Raw genomic sequence first — 15,053 nt, forward strand, 5'->3', positions numbered from 1 at the left:
ACTCCACGAGACAAAGGGTCATTTTTCTCGCTCGCTTTTCCTTATCACCACAGGGGCTTCCCTGAGGAGGGGCTCTCACACTCCAGTTCCTTCAGTAACTAACACGTTATGTGCACGGCTGAGCAGAGGCTTAGGATGTCGGGGTTAAAGCCGAAGAGAGGGGTGCAGCGTGGACTCAGAGATGTCGAGATTCTACAAACAGCAGGTAGGTGGGTCTCGGTTCCCGAAGACCAACGCTAAGAGGCCCGTCGGGCGGCCCTGCCCCCTTTGAGCAGGAGCTGGGACTGTTTTATCCGGAACTATTGTCATTGCTTTTCTCGTTTAACCGCCTTTCCTCCGGTGTGTGTTCCCTCACTTCCCTAATTAGTAGCTGCCTGTCCCTGGTCTTTGGCACTCAGGGAAGGCCCAGGAGACCTACAAGAAACACAGGAGTTCCCGGCGTGGCTCAGCAGTAACGAACCCGACTAGGATCCATGAGGACGCAGGTTCGATCCCTGGCCTTGCTCCGTAGGTTAAGTATCTGGCGCTGCCATGAGCTGTGGTGTAGGTCGCAGATGCGGCTGGGATCCTGCGTGGCTGTGGCTGTGACGTAGGCCAGTAGCTGCGGCTCCGATTTGACCCCTAGCCTGGGACCCTGCATATGCTGCAGGTGCAGCCCTGACAGGGAAAGGAAAGAAAGGGGGAGGGGAGGGAGGGCCAGACACCGGGGAGGCCCCGCAGGACCTTGCTCGGTTTCGTAGCCTCTTCTTTGATTCTCCTCGAGCCTAAGGGGAATGGGGGGCGGGGGGGGGGGCGGACAAGAAAGGGGGCAAAGCTTTGGATCAAGAGTTTCGTCCTAAACTGTGCAGAGGAACTTGGTTTGGGGGGACTTGGTTTCAAGCCAGAGTAAAGGAGAGAACAGGAGGAAGGAAGGGTCTCGAGTTTTAGTTAAAGTAGGAAAAAGCCCTGAGCCAGCATTTCGGTGGCAGTGGACACCCATCCTGATGTCACCACTGCTTCTCCTCGTCCAGCTGATTCCCGAGGTCCCCAGGTCTGCACAGGACCAGATGTCAGGCGGCACCTCCTTTACCTGTGAGATGTGTACCCAAGGCTCGGCGCCTCTTCATCTTGCATCCGTGTCAGTGGTCAGGGGCACTTAGTGAGGGGCTGTCTCCCTCTCGCGAAGTTTCCAGAAGACCCAGTCACGAGGCTCCAGACTGTGACCAACAGATCTTGGAGGTTGGATTGAGGAAGCTTTACCTGCTGCTGCTAAGTCTGAGCACAAGCCATCAGAGACGGACGGCAGCTGGGCCCACCAGCCTGGCAGCCAGGTCAGCAGAGGCCGTGCACCGTAGGCATCCGTCTGCAGAGGACCCTCTCCTGGGAGTGGGTTTATGTTTCCCAAAGAGGGTCCCACAGGACCTTAGGCCCAAGAAGTCCAGTCTCTTTGGCCAATTAGATATTTAGGTTTGAGGGTCCCTTTAGTTCTCTCAGCTTTGCTCGATTGAGGGTGAGAGGGACAGTGATGATTCCAAGAAGTCGGCAGCTTTTCTGGCAAGGCTCGTGGGAGCGGCCTGGAGTGGGTGCCTTGGTCACTGGACACCGTGTGACCAAGTAGCTGAGAGACGGACTCTCGGATGGTTTGTTTGCCCCCATGAGGGCATCTTTCCTGCAACAACGGAAGGCTTCCACCCCTCAGGAAGCCAAACACGATGACAGGAACACACTGACACCCCCGCGAAGCGGCGGGGGTTCGGAGGGAGGTGGTTTGAGGCCTCTGGGCACAAAATAGCTTCTCCAGGTCATGGACCTGGCATGCAGACACTGATGGCAAACTGTCTTGAGATTTTGTAGACGTCTCCCTGCCAATGCTTATTTACCATCTGAATCATGTTAAGTGCACTTGGGGTAACGGGAGGTAAAAGCTGAAAACGGGGCTTGCCAGGGAGCCAGGAAGAACCTAGAAGCCGCCTGGGGTTTCCCACAGCCCCCACTGTTTGATCCACAGCCATTGTTTCTGCATCTCCGTGTCCCCGAGGCAGGAGCCGCCCGCCGCCGTCCACAGAAACATCGGGTTGCAAAAGTCTGGCAACGAGAGGCCATTTCTGCAGAAACAGAGTGGACTTCACCTACCGGCCAGTCTTTACCGATGCTGCTGCTGCTGCCTGTGCGACGAGACGAGCTGGGGTAGTTCCCTGACACTCAGGGTCAGTTTTTTCAGTGGGACCCCAATTTTGATGACAGCGACTTCAGAAGATAAGAAGATAGCAGAAGAAAGGTCATTTAACTTGTTGCCACCGGCCCCCCCCCCCCCCGCCCCCTTAATTGGCCTTGTCCGGGGCATGTGGAAGTTCCCGGGTCAGGGATCGAACCCGAGCCACTGCAGGGACCACCCCAGATACTTAACTCACTGCACCACAAAGGAACTCCGAGGACATTTTAAGAGGAAGGTGGTGGAGGTGGAAGCAGGGGTAGGGTCAGAAGCCTATGCTGGGTCAGTTCCGAGGGAAAACTCTGGACAGCGGGAAGGGTAAGTACACATCACCTCCAGCGTCAAAGCTGCGTCTGCCCACTTTGCAGCTGCGGCTGTGACCTTAAGGCAGCTGAGGCGGGTGCCAGCGCTGAGTCAGGGTGCTTCTGACCGACTGTCCCTGCGACAGCCTCCCAGGGCCTAGCTCCTCAGGCACAAATAAAGTGACAGGTTTGGAAGTGCTGGGCAGCCCAGGGTGGGCGTTCTCCCAGCACGCGTTTTAGTCTCGGAAAGGCCAGTTCCCATTTATCCTGCTGGGGAGGGGGCTCAGGACTGAGAAGTCCGTGCATAAAGTGGGGGAGCAAATCAAGAAGACACAGGAACCCAGCGTCGCCCATGCCCAGCGCAGCCTAGAGACGCCCAAGGCTGCCGCTTAGCTGTGGGCCTGGGTAATTCCTGGATCGGCTTAATTCTTTTCGGAGATGGCGGAATTGTCCAGCACTTCAGTTACGACCTAGGCAACAAAGAGTGGATAGAGATGAGTGTCACCTTCCCGGAGACTGTCCTTTCCCGGCTAACGGCTGCAGCAAACGCCTGGGGTCTTCCCTGGATGTGTCTTTGGGGACGGGGCACAGCAGGTCCCCGGCGTGGTGTAAGAGGGGCCCTACAGCTCGGCGGAGCACTTGGGAGAAGCCGGAGGGGCCCCGGGAACCTCTCGGGCACGGCCCCCCGGGGCTGCTGCTGATCGTTTGGAGCAAAGGCGAACAGGCCTTGGCCTTGGGGTCTAAGGGGGCAGGGAGAGGCCTGAACCAAGGCCGCCAAGAGGGAACCGTTTTGAACCGGCCGGATCTTGTGGCCGAGGGTGTTCAGGTTCCGAACAGCAGGAGACGCGTCACCGACAGCCAACAGCGCCCAGACCCTGGGCAAATCACTGGCCCCTCCTGCCCCGGACCGGCAGGACCTGCGCTGTGGGGGCCGGTCCCCGGGCGCTTAAGTCTCCCGCCAGAGGTGAGACCGGGCCCGGCCTGAGGCCTTCGCGGCTGTCGCGGGGTCGAAGGGGAGGTGGGTTTGGTCGCTGAGGGTGGTACAGGGTCAGCCCTCTTTATAGACGCAGCCCACAGATGGGGGGGGGGGCTTTGTGGAACGTCTTCCTCTCTGGGCCAGGGACAGCCTGCGGCACGAAAGGACCAGGCCCAGGCTGGTCCACAGCCACCAGCGAGGCCTCACGGGAGGCGAGACCCACCCACACTCGCTGCGGAGGGAGGAGACCGCTGCCCGCGGGGCGCGGGGCCGGCGACCTGCAGCAAAAAGGAACGTGTTCAGGAGCAGGTCCGGCGTCCTTCGCACTGGCTGAGGTAGAAATGCTCTCTGAACGAGCTACCCCACGTGAGGAGTCTGCTGTCCTGTGCGGGTGGGTGTGAAGCAGCGAGGGCAGCCCCGGTATCGATCAGAATTTGGCAAGATTGTCCAGTGATGTTAGCTGTCGCTTCCCCTCGGCTGTTTAAGGATATTCCCGCCAGCAGTTTCCTGGCGGGCCCCTTGGGGGTCCTGTCAGCCCTGGGAGGGGCACAAGGGGCCTCCTCTGGTGGCGGGAGTGGATGTTGAGGGATTTCCTTGGCACCTTCGAGGACGGCTTTCTGGGTGCCCCAGCGGATCACAGATGAAACACCCTTGGGCCGATGGGTCGGTGGTGGACCGCGAGGGTATGATGTGGGGGCCCAGGCGTGACTTTAGGGTTCTTGCCTTGGAGCTGCTGTGGCTGTAAGGCCACTCATTTGAAGGACCTTTGTTAATGACCTTGGTCCAAAGTCCTTTCAAAGTGTTCAGCCTCGGTCATGAGATGGGGGGGCCGCCCATCCTATTTCCTGCCTTTTTATCAGCCTCTAATCTCGCGGGATCCAGAGCAGGCTGGGCGCCCCGGTTTATTGCGCGGAGCCTGGGAGGCCATAGAAAGAGCTTCCCCGTGCGGACGATGGATCTCTAATATCCCCCTTGAGACTCCGCCGTCCTGCTTCCTAGGTCCATTTTGGGAACCCTGAGTCCAACCAGCTCACACACAGGCAGATAAAGATCTGGCAGCCCTGGGGCAGAAGCCCAGTAACGACTCCAAACCTAAAATATCTGGGGGGGTGCACCCTGGGTTTAGGAAACGTTAAAATTCTGCCCATTGGTTTGGTCTTTGACCAAAGAGTGGACGAGAGCTCAGGATCTCAGGGGGACTGGCGGCAACGCCGGCGGCTTTCTTCTCAAAGGCACCTGTGTGATAGCCTCTTCCGAGCAGGAAGCTGTCCAGACAGAGAACTGGTACCACACAGGCGCTCAGGCAGGGCCAGTGGGAGCCATGTCAGGCCTACCGTCGTGTTCAGGCACCTCTCAGGTCTTTCCTTTCTCATTAGGCAGGACGCCTTTTAATGAAGACATTTCAGAGTCTTGAAGCCTTCTGGAGGCCTCTGCCCACCAACTACAATCAGTGTCCACCTGCTTGCTCTCAGGTGCTGCTCAATTAACATTCCTCGTGGTAGTCACGCATTCTAGGTTGTTTTTAATGACAGTTCGCCATTTTTGTCAGTATTTGTAACTTCTGGGACCATAGCTGTTAGACCCCAAATCAGCAAGTGTATCGGAGTCAGGAATCCAAGGATCCTAAGAGCCAAGGCTTTGGGTTTCTTGGAGCCAAACTGGTACCCCAAAGGGATGTGCTTCTGGACAGGGGCTGTGCAAGTGCCACGGGGACCTTGCTGCTGAGACGTTTTCTTGGCATTTGCTGGTGGCCCAGAGTCGATCAAACCCATCCTGCAACTGACTTATCCTAACACACGAGGCCTTGGGTCTGATGACAGCCTGTAGGTGCTCAACCTGTGGTCACCAGTTTTTGCAGCTTTTTGGCCTCTGAGATCACCACTAGCAGCAGCTTCTTTCTGCACAAAATAAGACAAATATGTGCACTTAACACACCAGCAATCAAGACATGGGGCTCCAGCCTGGCCAGGGAAAGGCCCTGCACATCGGCTCTGGAACCCCGGCCTGGGGAAGGGGTTGGACCATCAGACCTCACCAAAGGGCTCTACACGGACAGAACCCACGGGGGTTCTACACAGACACCTGGGACTTGTGGTCTGAAAAGCCGGGGACTTGTCTCCAGCAGGAGCTGTCCTGCCCTGTAAGCCAATTAGATGGGAGCCTGACCCAGGTAGCAGATCCCAGAACTGGGAGGGACTTTACCCATGGCCTCTGGAAGCAGCAAGAATTCTGTGAACTCAGAAGGTACCATTGGAGTTCCCGTCGTGGCGCAGTGGTTAACGAATCCAACTAAGAACCATGAGGCTGCGGGTTCAATCCATGGCCTTGCTCATTGGGTTAAGGATCCAGTGTTGCCATGAGCTGTGGTGTAGGTTGCAGATGCGGCTTGGATCCTGTGCTGCTGTGGCTCTGGCGTAGGCTGGTGGCTACAGCTCCGATTCGACTCCCAGCCTGGGAACCTCCATATGCCGCGGGAGCAGCCCAAGAAATGGCAAAAAGACAAAAAAAAAAAAAAAAAGAAGTACCATGACTGCTTTTCTCCTTGTCACCAAAGCTGCTGGAATCTTCTTCGATCCCACCACTGCCACCAAATCTGTCAAATCACAAATGTTCACTGAGTCACCAACCCATCCAGCAACAGAAAGGAGCTCGGTCAGAGCTGCAGAAAGGCAAGGTGTTTTAAAAGCAGGGAGGGAGCAGAGAGAAGGAGCTCATTAGCAAAGAATGTGTTTTTTCGGGCAAGGTGACTCTTTTAAAGGGGACAGAAGGGGTCTCTTGGGTTTCCTCCTGAGTGCTGACCAGGGAATTCTAGGTTAGCTGGTGAAAGGTCCCATCCCTGGGGGAAGGTTGAAACGGCCGTCAGGGTAGGTGTTAAATCTTGTTTTGCTGTCCTAACGTGACTTCCTTGTGGCTTTGTTGTCTCCTTTTTAACAGAGATTATGAATTTTTGGCAACAGTACTACAGAAATGATGTTGGGACCTCTCCGCCTAGCATAACACGGAGCTTCTGACACGGACAGAAGACAAATCCTACTTACTACTAGTCGTGCTGACCTCGGCCACCTGCGAAGGTGGCGTCTACGAGGCCCCCATGCAGCATCGCCAGGTTTTCTCTGTGGGTAATTAGCATGTCGGGCAGATAGTTTAAGACCGTACCCACCGTGTTTCTGCTCCAACTCCCCCCACAAGTTCAGCGCCCTTCAGTGAGTCTGGTCTACAGCAGCATTATTGTGACGCCGCGCCATGATTTTCTACTTTCCCCTTCCCTTCTTCCTCTGGTAACTGGATTCTACCGTCAAGAGGGGCTTTCCCTAACCCTCCGTGTGCTTGTTTAATCCACTGCTTCTTTGGGTCAGAAGGGCACGCGGATACGTCTCTCGTTCTTCGGTCTACAGTCCGGGAACTTGCACTGCGTTGCTGCTGAAGCAGTCCCAGCTTGTAGTACCGTGGGTCCCTTGGGGTGCTCCTGCACCCCGGCAGAGCCCTCGCCTGATTGTGTTCGTGTTTTGAGCACTTTCTTACATTCTGGCCCCACAAGATGCTCCAGGTCCATCCAGGGGACTCGCCACCCCAGCCCTGGCACTGGCCACCTCCCAGGAGGCCTGGTTCCTTTACTGGACGACGGCCTGGCCTCTCGGTCCACACAGGAAGCGCACAGACATGTACTCACCACACAGTCCACTTATCTGTATCTTTGTGGGTGCAGGTTAAAGACCACGAGTTTACGCAGACCCGGGGGTGGGGGTGTGGGCACCTACACTACAGGGCCCGTTCCAAGCCTTCCTCCTCCGCTTCTCCTGACCTCTTCCTCCAGTTCTCATCGACAGAGACTTGTGCTACTGGCTCAGTTCTCTTACACAGATCAAACAGCCTCAGAATCCCTAGACCACAGCCCTGAGGGTACCCCCTTCGCCACCTTCCCGGGTGGGGCGCCTCCGTCTGCAGACTCATCTCCGAGCCTGGTTTCCATTTCGGGTGCTCTCCCAGTCCGGATTGGGCTCAGCTGCTTGCTTCCTCTGGGGTACGTGAAGCACCACTTTGGTTCCAGCACGCGAGTTTCCATCAAAAGCTGTCTTCCCTGGCGTCCTCGCCACCCTGCCCATCCCCTGCCCACCCGCCTCTGCAGCTTCTGGCTTATCCTGCCGTGCCTTTTCCGCAAGTGAGCAGACGCCCATCACCTTCCTTCTGAGAAGAAAGGAAGCCCTGCGGGTGGCCTGCGCTTCTTCTCCCAACAGACCGGCCGGGACAGCACACGCTTCTGTTTAGCAGGATCCTCCTCCCGCCGCTGCCGGGCGGCTCTCCTCTCTGCGACGGGCTGGCGGCCACCGTTCCCGGGGTCGCTCTCTTAGTCCAGAGGTTAGGTTGTTCCTAATGTTTTGCAATGACACCTGGTGTGACAACGAACCCCCGTGTGTGTGCGTATTTCGCATTGTTTGAAGGGCGTCTCCAGGATAGATTTCGGGAACTATCACCTGGTCAAAGGTAAGTGCACACAGATTTTTGTTGTGTCTGACCGACTTCCTTTCAGAATCACACGATCTGCATTCCCCCCGTGACATCTGAGTGTGCTGGTTTCCTTGCAGCTTCAACACGGAGTGGGTCGTTGTTTACAATGTTTTTGCCCCTTCGATAGGAGAGAAGTGGGGTCTCAGTATTATTGCATTTCTCTAGTGATGAATGGTAAGGATTGTTCCTTATGTTCAGAGTCATTTTCTTCCTTCCTTCCTTCCTCTCCTTCTTTCTTCCTTTTTGGCCATACCCGTGGCTTATGGAAGTTCCCAGGCCAGAGAACAACTCAGACATGCAGCTGCAACCTACGCCACCCCTGCAGCAACACCAGATCCCTAACCCACTGCGCCACAGGGGAACTTTTTTTTTTTTAATGTAAATTGTCTGTTCATGACTTTTCTCCATTTTTCCTCTTCGGCTTTGTAAGACTTCTTGACGCACTCGGGACATTCGCCCTTTGTCTTTGGTACATGTCCCGAATATTTTCTCCCCATTGCTTACTTGTTTGTATGTTGCATTTTGGTCATGCACATTTAAAAACCACTTATATAGTCATATTTATTCACCTTTTGTTTTCTCCGCCTTTTTTTTTTTTTTTAGGGCTGCAGGTGCGGCATATGGAAGTTCCCAGGCTACGGGTCAAATCAGAGCTGCAGCTGCCGGCCTACACCGCAGCCACAGCAATGCCAGATCCAAGCCATATCTGCGACCTACGCCACAGCTCACGTCAACGCCACACTGAGCCAGGCCAGGGATTGAAGCCGTGTCCTCATGGATACTAGTCAGATTCCTTTCCACTGAGCCACAGTGGGAACTCCTTACCCTTTGTCTGGATCCTAAATCTTAGTTACGGTAAAAGACAAAATGCAAATGAGTAAATCTGAAGGTCTAAGTGACTCTTTGGTGAGTCATGAATAGCCAGCATCTCCTCCAGCAGCAGCAGCAGGGAGCTGAGAGGGCCAGCCCAAGGCGGAAGGCTCTGGAAAGGAGGGTGGGCCGGGCCGTCTTCTTGGGGACGGGGGCACCAGGAGTTTTATCGCACAGGTGCCCCTGCATCTCTGGGGACGGCGTGGGCCCACGGGGCAGATTGCCTCCTCAGTGCTGGCCGGGAAACTGCAGCCTGGCCTTAAGACCACATTTCTAGGGAAGGCGGAAATGAGCTGAGTTGGGTAGAAGCCTGGATTTCACATCCGGAGCTTCAGCACAAGCGACGCCCTTCCGGGCCTGTGTTTTTTCTCTACCAGTTAGAAAGCCCTCTTCACCCCGTGCTCCAAGAGGAAAAGTCACACCTGCTCTCTTCCCGCGCTTGTGCGGTTTCAGCGTCCAGGTCAGCCCCAAGCCCGCTGAGCCCCAGGCTCGAGCATCCCTCTGCGCCAGCCTAGGCCTGGACTTCCCTGTTCCAGTCCTGAGGCCTGTGTCTCGACAGCCTGGCACGGCCCAGAGTTGATTATGGGAATTATGTCAGCAACAGTTTTCAGGGTGCTGGGTCCAGCTGGCTGATGACTCAGATACGACGTCGCTCAACCGGCTGTTTTCCTTTTCACGTTTCCACTTCCCGCGCCGGCAGCCGCTTCCCTGGGAATCCTGGGGATGGGCGGGGTGCTGCCTCCAGGGCCCTGCTGGGCGGGGTCCCCTCCTCATCAAGGCCTGGGGTCCAGCCTCCATGGTGGGGCTGTGGGCAGAAGCCACAGCCTGAGGTGTGCTGCTCTCGGGGGTGACCACTGGCCAGAGAGTCTCCCCCACCGCCTCCCCTCTCTCCCTTGGACACCCCAGTCTCTGCTCCTGGAGCATCCTGGGGTTTTGCCCAGAAAACCTCTGGGAGGCGGAAAGAGCCTCAGCTGTGAGCTTGCAGCTCTGGTGATGGGAAAACACCGCAGCCCAGGCTCAACCCCTTGTCTGGAACTGAGATCCCGCATCCAGCCACTGATGATGTGGCCAAAAAAAGAGAATCATATTCATCCTTGCGCCCTTTTAAAGGAGCGCGGCCCTGAGTGTGTTGATTTAACCCTAGAGGGCTGAAAACTCCGGCAGGGAGAGGAAGGCAGGGACCCAAAGTGCTCAGGGGACCCCTAGCCCCTGCTGCCTCTCCCTCCAACTCCAGGGCCACAGATAGAAGACCCTGAGAAGGGTTTTGTCCTTAAACGGAAGGGGAGCAGGATTTGCCGGCTTTGGCAGAAGAAGGCTTATTTTGAGCTAAAGGCATCAACGTCGGGCAGCTTCAGGCAAAGTGCTTTACCTGCCCGGTGGCCACTGTGTGACGTACCCCGTACCCCGGAGGCTGGATGGGGAAGCGGTGTAGACTTACTGCAAACAGAGAAGCCTTTCTTTCCCATCCTTTTGTGCCCCCAGGCCCCACCCCTCTCCTTAGCTCAGGAAGTGAGAAAAGCCACAATTACCGGCTGCCCTTTGGGTCTCATGGGTGTTTTTCTTTTGGTTTGGTTTTTGGCCCCTGGCACACGGCAGTGCCAATTCCGGTCTCATGGTCACATGTCTTTAGGGGGCTCCGATACACGCAAAATTTGTTTTTCTTCTGCTACCTTGTTTTATATCAATTTAATTATTACACAAGCCAAAAACCCTACAAGGGAAGAAGGGGAAAGCCTTCCCACCCCAACACACACACAGCAAAACCGACTGTTTTTTCATTGTTGAAGCGTTCCCAGACCGTGAGCCCAAACCCTGCAAACCCAGGCTGGCTCCTGTGTAGGGAGTCCATCCCACCTCCCAGCTGCCTCCCCGCCCATAAATCGGAAACGGCAGCAGCAACAGGACAAAGCTCTGACTTTCCCAACATTTGCCACTGTTCTCTTTCCTAGTACTTGAACTTTTTTTGGATTTGAACTTGAGAACTTTAGTTCAGTTCCTTTGAGGCTTAGATTACTGTGGGAAGAATCAATGCCTGTACCCTAATTTCTCCTAGGATAGGGTTCATATTCAAATTTGGGCTATCACAGCATCACAGCCTCTTGGCGCTGGAAAGTGTAGTTTCCGCTGCACTGGATGACGCAGTTGAGGGTAACGTGGGGTGGAAAGCAGGATGGGATGGGAACCGGGGCCCCAGTTCGTCTGAAGAACAGTCTGTTCTTGTCCATGTCAAGATGTTAAGGGGGCGAAGACCCCCTGCCCCCCGCAGAGGATCCCCACAGGGCTGCCGCCTGGAGGGAGGCAGGGCCCAGCCTGGTGGACGCTGCTTCTCAGCGGGGCAGCCTGGTGGGACCTTGGCATCAGGCCACACTGGTTAAGGAAGCAAAGGCCGGGGCCTGGGGGCTGGGCCCTGCTTATCTCTTTGGAGGTTGGGAGGGGTCTTCTGGGAGGAGCTGAAAGGCAGGAGATTTCACCCAGGTGCAGGCTGACAAGTGAACCCATCACGGTTTTAGAGGACAGAGGCCCCTGGTCAGGGGGAAACAACACCCCACTGCCCACAACACATCCCCGGGTGTTCCCACAGGGGCCTGCAGACCCGAGCAGAGGAATCGAAGGCTTCTGCGCCCACATCACCTTTGCCCCCAGGGCCACCTCCTGCCGCCTGCAGCCCCTCTCCTCCTCCTCCTCCTCACCAGATGGCCCGTGGTCTAGGGAGACAGGGCACCCAGACCGCTGCCAGCAGGCTCACCGGCTCTGAGGTCCAGGCAGGCTCCAGGGGGCTGCCTTCGCAGCCGGAGGTTGGGGGGGGGCTCCCCAAGGCTCAGATCTGAGGGGAAATGTTGGGGCCCCACCCGTGGCCCCTTTTCTAAGCTGGGCTCCCCGTCACAAGTTCAGCAAAGGAGATGCCCCAGTCCCCGCCGCCCCCCTCTTCCTCTGCTGGTCTCGGCTCAGAGGGGAGCGCGCCCACAAACCCACCCACGCGTCTCCTGTACTTTCACCTCTTCTCACAAACAAAGCTCTGCTGCCCGCAGGGCCCGGCAGACCTTTGCGCCCGCGCCCCTCCCACTTCCCGGCCTCCCGGCCTCCGGGCCTCCCCGCTCCCCCGCCTCCCGTGAGCCCGGCGCCGTCACTTCGGGGAATCGGCGGGGGGTGGAAGCGGCAGCCGCGCCCCCGCCCTGGGTTCCCGCGCCCCCGCCCTGGGTTCCCGCGCCCCCGCCCGGTCATGTGCGCCCCGCCCCCGCCCCCACCCCCCACCCCCACCCGGGTCCCTGAGTTCCCCATCCCCACGCCCCCGATCCCCGTCCTCAGTCCCCGCGCCCCCCACCCTGGTCCCTGCGCTCCCCGTCCCTGCGCTCCCCGTCGCCGCGCGTCCTCCAGCCCCCCACCCCGGTGCCTGTGCTCCCGGTCCCCGCGTTCCCCCAGCCCCCCCCCCCCAGGTCCCTGCACTCCCAGCCCCAGGAATTTGCCGCCCCCTCACAGGACACCACCTGAGCCGCCTGGATGACTCAGGCCCCCCTCAGCAGCTCGCCAGAGGCAAACCCTTACCTCCCGAAAGGCTCCGACCCCCGCCCCACCGCCTCCTGGAGATAGGAGCCAGGGCGCCTCCGCAGTCCCCGCCGATCACGCGTGGGCCTGCGACGCCCCCTGGTGGCCTCCAGGACAAAACGCGGCTGCAGGGACAGGGAAGGGTTGCCGGACCCAAGTAGGGGTTCTTGTCTTAGCCTGGGGCTGTTGACCCAGCGCAGAAGGAGAGGGACCTGCAGAGATGTGGAAGGAATGGCGGCTGGACAAGCCCTGCTGCTGTGGGGTCGGGACCAGCGGCTGCAGGAAGAGCCTGCCCAGCTCCTCCAGGGAGTCCCCCAGCTGGGCAGGAGGAGTTCGGGACATGCTGGGAGGAAGGACCAGCCCTGCCCTCAAGAAGCTTAAAGCGCAGTAGGGAAAAGACAAAAATACAAGCAAATAAGCAAGCAGGAAACATCAACTACACCGCAACTTTTAAAGTTTATAACAAGAAAGGAGGATATGGAGTTGCTACCACAGCTCACAAGTTAAGGATCCGGCATCGCCACGAGCTGCGGCATGGTCACAGATCCCGCTGGGATCCTGCACTGCTGTGGCTGTGGGGCGGGCCCCCAGCTGCAGCTCCGATTCCACCCCTAGCCCGGGACCCTCCACATGCTGCAGGTGCGGCCCTAAAAAGAGCAACAAATAAGTAGGAGGAGGTTACGTTCCGGATTTGGTAAGCGCCAGGAGGAACACGAAGCCATGCGACTCACACCTTGTGATGAGATGGGAGGAAGTGAGGGATCTCTAAGAAAGTGAGGCTAGGAGTTCCCGTCGTGGCGCAGTGGTTGACGAATCCGACTAGGAACCATGAGGTTGCGGGTTTGGTCCCTGCCCTTGCTACGTGGGTTAACGATCCGGCGTGGCCGTGAGCTGGGGTGGGGGTTGCAGACGCGGCTCGGATCCCGCGTTGCTGTGGCTCTGGCGTAGGCCGGTGGCTACAGCTCCGATTCAACCCCTAGCCTGGGAACCTCCATATGCCGCGGGAGCGGCCCAAGAAATAGCAACAACAACAACAAAAAAAAAAGACAAAAAAAAAAAGAAAGTGAGGCTAGTGAGAGCCAGGGATGACAGCCTCTAAGGGAGGAGCTGCGGGAAACATTCTGGCTAGAGGAGACAGCCATACAAAGGCCCTGGGGCACAGAAAGGCAGTATGTCCCTCCAGAAAAGGGAATCCAGAGAGGAAGTGGTGGGAGGCCAGATCTGGGTGGGGGCGGGGACTCAGAACGGCCACAGGGCAGTGGCAAAGCCTGCATGATGCTGGTCGGGTCCTGGATGAGTGGTGCATGCAAGGGCTGAGCTGCCCATGACCCAGGCAGAACTGCAGCCTCATAGAGGATGCCAGGAATAAGCCTCTCCCCACTCAACAGGTGCCGATGGGAGACAGCGAGAAGTGGGGTCATGGCATACGGCCTCACACGGCAGCACCAGATCCTGCCCCGTGTCCCAGGGGTGGTGTGATGGGTGGCATGCAGTGAGTCATGTCACCGTTGAGGGACCCAGGGCTGTGGGGCAAGCAGAAAATCCACCAAGTCCCTGCTCCAGGAGGAGGCAGTCAATGGTGGTCCTTCTGGGTCCCCTTGACTTGGCTGGGGGTGTCAGTGATGGCTACAGAAACTACTCAGCCTCAGACAGTGGACCCCGCAATCTGGCCATTCAGCAAGGACACATGGGATGCATGGGGCCTGCAGCCACCAGCCTCCCTCAACAATCCTACCCTCAGCCAAACTCCACTTGGCACAGGTCAGAGGTGCTGGCAGGCTGGGCCACCTGCTCACTGTGTCCCATGCATGTCCCATTCGTCCACCTGCAGGGTAAGGTGACCCACAGAACTGGCCTCCGCCTTGCTCCCAGGATGCTGGCTCAGGTCTTCAGGAGTCCCAGAGTGGTGCAGGCCACATCTCAGATGACCCTTAGCTTCTTTTCTGAGGGCCTGCCGGTGGCATCAACCCAAACAGCAGGAGGCGATCCTCCCCCCTCAGCCAACACAAGCCCAAGCCATCTGCTGCCCATCAGGACCCACACAGGTGCCGACCTTGGGCAGGGCTGTCTCACCCACCTGGTAGATGGGGTTCGAACTGTTGTCCCTGGGCATGGAGAGAGGAGACAGGAGACAGGAGACAGGACACAACCTGGGGGTCTGATGAGAGGACATAGCTGGAGATGGAGGTTAGGAAGCAATAGAGTTGACGATGGCTAGAAGGCAGCCCCATCCCCCGTGGAAAAGCATCTGAGGCCCCCCCTCCCCACGTCTGAACAGGAAAGCCAGGTTGAATTTGGTCTGGATCACTGGCACATGGGTTTGCTTAAGCCATGGGAGCAATATTGTTACAGCAGATACCCAGCAGCCCTGCGCTGCAGCTCTTCAGCTCTGGCGACAGCCCCGTGGCTGTAGCGTACCAGCTCCGGCAGCTTTGCGGCTGCAGGGGATCAGCTCTTTCACCCGGCGAGAAACCAAGCGAGCACGCGGAGAGGTGGAGAACTCAGGTTTATGACGCCGGCGGGCTCAGAGGAGATCGCTCTCCAGAGTCTGAGCCCGGAAGAAGGGTTTCACGAGGCTTTTATGGGCTACGTCTTCCGGGTCCAAGCTTGGCTGGTTGGACTGGAGTGACGCCAGGCAAGGGAGTAGATGCGGAAGCAGATGCAT

General features: G+C 57.6%; 1 long non-coding RNA gene across 1 annotated transcript; it reads right to left on the minus strand.

Annotated features, from left to right (window-relative positions):
- Positions 1-2,402: 2,402 nt before the first annotated feature.
- LOC125124762 (uncharacterized) lies at positions 2,403-12,729 on the minus strand. Its single transcript, XR_007134308.1, has 3 exons — positions 12,389-12,729; positions 5,995-6,062; positions 2,403-5,367 (listed from the first exon to the last, which is right to left on the minus strand). It is a non-coding gene; the product is annotated as an uncharacterized LOC125124762 (long non-coding RNA).
- Positions 12,730-15,053: the final 2,324 nt, after the last annotated feature.

This window comes from Phacochoerus africanus, chromosome 4, assembly GCF_016906955.1.
Source record: "Phacochoerus africanus isolate WHEZ1 chromosome 4, ROS_Pafr_v1, whole genome shotgun sequence".
Taxonomy (NCBI): domain Eukaryota; kingdom Metazoa; phylum Chordata; class Mammalia; order Artiodactyla; family Suidae; genus Phacochoerus; species Phacochoerus africanus.